Source organism: Tamandua tetradactyla, chromosome 11 (genome assembly GCF_023851605.1).
Source record: "Tamandua tetradactyla isolate mTamTet1 chromosome 11, mTamTet1.pri, whole genome shotgun sequence".
Taxonomy (NCBI): Eukaryota; Metazoa; Chordata; class Mammalia; order Pilosa; family Myrmecophagidae; genus Tamandua; species Tamandua tetradactyla.
Genome location: NC_135337.1, coordinates 26325429 through 26331428, shown reverse-complemented (window position 1 = coordinate 26331428; position 6000 = coordinate 26325429).

Sequence of the window (6000 nt, the reverse complement as noted above, 5' to 3'; positions counted from 1 at the left end):
AATGAAACTTAGGGAGGAAAGAGAAGGAAGAGTCCACAGTAATTCTAATAGTCAGTCCTGGATGATGGGGAGAAAGGTAAAGCTATTATAATATAGAAGGAATAAAAGCTTTTGAACTAAAGAGGAGATAACAGTCTTGATTTTAGGCATATTGATTTTGAGGACCTGTTTTTTAATATTCCGTAGTGCATATTCCGTAGCACTCTGATCCATAGGTCTGGAATTCTGAGAAGTTGGGACAATAAGAATAGGCTTTGGAGCCCCTAATCTTTATCTTCTTATCTTTAATGTAGATGTTTTATGTGTGCTACCTTCTTGGACTCCTATACTGGCATCTTTAGCAGGCAAGGACATAGAGATCCCGCATTCTTGTCTTTAGGCAGCTCGCAACAGTTTTATTTTAAGGGTCAGCTTAGAACAATATTGTGATAGGAAGCATTGTCATTGACCAAAACTGTTAGCAGGACTTTGGAGTGTGATAGAAATTGCCTTCCTCAAAGGAGAAATGAACTGTTACAATTTAGTTTTCTTTTTCCTCCACTAACTTCATATATTCGTTTAAGCCACATCAAAACCTCACAGTCTATCAAAAGGAGAAGCAAGATGCAGACTTTCAAATATTGCAAAGCAGAAATGGAGTATAAAAAGTTCATTATTACCTTCTTGCAATCCTATCCCAAGCCTTTACTTAAGCTCTCCTTCCATCTTTTTACTCAAAATCTGCTCTTTTAAAACAGGAATAAGCAGCTTTCAGTTTCTTGTCTAAAGACATGAACTGAATTGGAAGGTTCTTATCTTTCACTCAGCTTCCAGTACCTCCAAGAAAAAAGACAGATGTAACTCTTACACTAATTTTAAGTATTAACATGCATGTATGTTTATATATACTCATAAGTGGGTATATGTTTGCGTGTGTGTATTTAGTGTTTTATCTTTGACCAAATGCCTAAGTTCTTTGGAGACAGATACCATAGAAAGGCAGAAAGATTAATAAAACGACACTATTAATAGGCAGGTAGATCTCATTTCCAATTGAAACGCATAAAAGAAAATTGCTAGTAAGAGAGGAGGTCTTGACCCATATGTTGATTAATGCAAATCTTCGGAAACTGCCAGCAGTATATAAACTTGAATTCATCAATGGTAGTACAATAAAGAAGGCAGGGGCATAGAAAGATAGAATCACACAGAAGGCTCCCGTGCTTGCATTACACAGCATATGGAAAAGCACTATATAAATTCTGTAAATAAATAACCACACAGATACATAAATCAAAATGACTCACTACCACAGACTATTTACCAGTGACAAAACGACTTGACTTCTTTTATGGCACAGCAGTTTATAGTGCCTATTAGAAGAATTGTAAATATGGCTACAATGAAAGACAATGTCAGAATCTATAAATGTTCTAGATCAGTTAATGAAAGGCTAACACCATCAAAGTAACAGTTTTTGCCTGTTCTCAATCCCGATGGGGCCAACCAATTCAAAGATGTTATCTCTTGTTTAAAAAACAATTTTAGCAGAGAATTCACATTAATTAATTAAAGAGGTATATATTAATTAATGGTGCCATATTAATTAATAAAAGAGAAAGACTACACAAACATCCCAGAATCATTAAGGATCTGGTTCAAATTTTCACTCTGCAGGCAGTTGCTGAATTGTGAGCATCTGTGAGCAAGGGAAAAATGTTCCAGCTCCAGTTAGATAATAGTGCGTCTAATGGCTTTCCTGTAAATTGAATTAACTTCATGTGATAGAAGTAGACCAGATCCTGCCAGGTAACAAGCCCGTTTCTAAGGGCAGTATCTTAACCCTTTCAGACAATAATTATTGTATGATTGCTCCAGGCCATTTACTGGTAACCTAAAATCATGAAAAAGTGAAACATGCATTCTTCTAAATATCCATATTATGGTAAAATTCAGAAAACTCACTTAGCAAAATGCTCCGGCAGAGTGGGCATTGCCTGAAAGCCAAACGGGCTGAGCTTCATTTCCAGATATGTTACCAATTACGCATGCCAATTTAAGGAAGTTATTTAAGTTGTCTGCTTTGCATTTTAATTTAACTTTTTAAATTTTTTTAAGCAATACTGTCTGTTCTATTTTGTTCAGAGAATTCAGAGGCCAAAATGAAACCAAATGTCAAAGGGCTAAAAAACCTGGTTAAATAGGCAAATATACCATAAACATGTTAAATTTTAATACTGGAATCTTTTATTTTGGTCAGAATTGATTATCCAATATTCTTTTTTAAAAAATGTTTTCAACTGCGTGGAAAATGTTTTTTCAGGTCACTACACAAAGACTGTTAGCTTAGGGAGTTATACAAATGGTTACCACTATGACCATCTGATTTTCATCTAGCCTTTCATTTTTTTAAATTGTATTTGATATCTTTATGCTTATATATAATAGCAACAGTAATTATATTTAACTTATTGAGTGCAGGGATATTATCTTCTCCATTTTATAGTTGAGCAAAGTCTAGTAAAGTTATCCAAGTTCACACACTGAGCAAGTGACAGATTAGGTTGAATGTCTTTTACCTAAGGTTAATAGCTATTTTCGTATTATTAAGGGGTTTTGAGAGGCTCAGAAGGTGGAGAACATGCATTTTGGGCCATGCCATGGGTGGATGTAGCACAGGGTTTAACACTGACTTTGCCCTCTACAATGTGTAGCCTTAGGAGAATCACATGGACTCTTTGAGCCTCGTTTTTTCCCCTACCTAATCAAATTACTGGGTGGTTAAATGAGATAGAGTGTATGAAGTGCCTGGTTAGTAGATGGTAGTGGATAAGTTTTTTTTTTTCTTCTCCTTCTTATCAGTGACCACTTGATGGTCCTATCAATGTTAAAGTCACACCTGATTTTGGCATTATTTTTTCCTTTGGTAATAGACTTTTAAAACAATGCTTGAAGAATGTATTCTGCATTTTAAAAATGTGTGATTTATACAAACATTCTTAGTATCCACAGCAGATGTATTTTTCCCTTTAATATACAAGTCATCATGAATTTTCAAGTTATTTTATTGCCATAACAAAGTTTTACATGAGTTTTCAATGTAAGATAAATCTTAGTGGGCCTCATAAAACAGCATTAGATAACATCCTATCTGTGTGCATTTTATTATTAAATTCTCTATTTTAAAATATAATATGATTACTAAAGATTTGGTATAAACATTTTTTTTTCTAAAAAATGAACACATTTTAAGGATTTTATTTAATTCATTATTAATAAGGGTACCCTGTAAGATGTTAACAGTTCTGATTTAAATACTTTGATCTTAAAATAATGATGTATTTTTATGATATAATGAAGATATTTGTATTCAAAACCTTTCTGTTTCCTAAAATATTTCATTATGGGATGTTTTAAAAGAAGAACATAAAATAAACCATAGTTGTGTAAGATATTAATATTAAGGGAAGTTGGATGAAGGATGTACAGGTACTCTGTGTTAGCTTTGCAACTCTTCTGTTAATCTAAAACTACTGTGAAACAAAAAGTTGAAAAAAGAGAAATAACCACTGAATGCTTACTCAATATGAATCACGTAGATTAAGCTGCATTATCTCATTTTATCCTTACAATGACCTGAGGATGTAGGAACTATTTACATACCAATTCTATAGATTAGGAAGTTGAAGTTTGGCTGTCTGACGTCACAAGCAATTAAGTAATAAGCAGGTATCACGTTCCAAAGACTGTGCTCATCCACCATGCAATAAACAATTCTGCCTTAAATGAGTTACAATAAGCATGGGAGATAAAGAAATCTTCCTATTAGGAGGAAGCAGAAAGATTTCATGAAGAAGGTTCCAAAGGGATTAATATTTGCAAAGTGCTTGGAACAGTACTTGGTAAGTAGTCTGTATTCAATAGATGTTATTTATTATTATTGCTGTTATAATTTTACTTGCCTATGGGTGCAGCACTGTGAAAATACAGAGTATGCTTGGGCAACAGTCCGTAGTCCAATTCTGGTTAGAGCTCCAGGGTGTGTGTTAGGGACATAGGGTTGGAAAATAGTGGGAAGCCATAATAGGAGGGTCTTGGCTTCCATGTGATGGAGACTGTTTTCAATTTATTTGCAATTGGAGGAATTTTGAGGGTTTTTGTAATGATGGAGGAACATGATGGGGCATTCACGTTAGCAAGCAATCTAGGATATTACTGTACAACTGGGGGTGGGGAGAGTGTAGAGTCTGGAGCACCAGTTAGGAGGTCATTACAAGGTCTGGATAGTAGCTGATGGTGGAACGAACCATTGTACATTTCCATTTGTACAATGAAAAGCTGGAGAAAGACTTGGATAATCTGTTTTTGGGGGGAGTTATAATCATCAGACATGGCAACTGACAGAGATGAGCAGGGAGGATAAAGAACAAAGGAAATAACTTTTGATTTTGGAATTGTTGAGTTTGAAATATCTAAATATTGCAAGTGGTCAGGTACTTGAGTGGACAGAAGTCTAAGTGGGGGGTAAAGATGTTGGCATCCTCTGTAGGAAAGGGATGATTGCAGCCATCACAGCGAGAGAGGAAAGAAGCCTTAAGGAACCCCTTGGAGATTGCTTCTGGTCCACAGTTCCTGTAGATTTTAGGTCTTACCTTTCATTTTTCTACCCCAATTTACCAAATTTAGGCATTTGACTAAATCAGACTCTTTAAGTCTCAGGGCCTTTTCACTTCCTAGTCCCACGCTGGAGCATATCCTTCCTATCCATAAGGCTCTTCTGCCTACTCTATGAAGAATAAATATTCTCATTTTCACCTTAACCCTGTATTGTTTCTGCAATATCACTTACTATAATTTATCTGTTTGTTTTGGGTATCCTGCACTAAGATGCTCAGATAGGCAGTAACCATGTCTATCTTGTTCATAGTTGAGTCACCAGCAACCAGCAAATGCTTGGCATGGGCAGTTACTTAGAAAATACTTTTGAATGGATGAATGAACAATAGGCTGATTCTTATACCCTGAGGGATTCCTATATGATCCAATAATGTTGCTCTCTCTGCCTTACATACCACCACATGCTCCCTTTGTCCTAGCTAATTCCAAGCTATCATAGTAGTTTTTTGACATTCAGGATTTCACACCTCCCTGCGTCTTACCCTGATTTCACTGCTTGAAATGTCCTTCTCTTATTATCTACTTAGGAAATTCTTGTATGAGCTCAGAACTTGGCGTAATTACCATCTTATCAAAAGAGTATGCTGTAGATGTCTCTTGAACCTTGCTTTGCAAGCACTCACCGCATGCACTGAATTCCCCTGAGGATTGCAAGCTTCTTCAAGTAAAGGAACATGCATCTTTTGGGGTCCTCTCCTCAGCCTTTAGCCCAGTGCTTTGTACCTCGTAGTCATTTGATAAACATTTGTTGAATGAATGAATGTCTGAGTGACTGAAAGGGGACTCACAGGATGGTATATTGGAACCAAAGGCACTACAGAAATCTACCTAATTAGGTACGTGACCCTGAAAAAAATCACTTAGACTTTCCCCCCTTATTTGGTAACGTGGGAGAAACCAATAGTACCTACTTTGATCACTGCAATATTCAAATGAGATAATACATATAGAACATTTAGTATAGTTTCTTAGACAAAGAAAACAGTCACGAAATATTATTCCTCAGCACTCTTAGCTTAGATCCTAAGTTCAAACACATTTCTGGAGGTGAGGAGCTAGGAGAATGTGTGTTAGATTCAGTGGCTTGTGGGATCTTGCTCGTTGGAATAATAGGCTTTCCATCCATTTTTTATTCTGAATCCCTTTGCAAACTTTACATGTAACTTGAATTATGTTTTTCTTTTTCTTTTCTTTTTTTTTGCATGGGTAGGCAACGGGAATCGAAGTTGGGTCTCTGGCATGGCAGGCAAGAACTCTGCCTACTGACCCCCCATGGCCCTCCTTGGATTAGGTTTTCTAGAAACAGCGTGGATACGAAAAGCTTCTTAATGCAAAGCAGAAAGT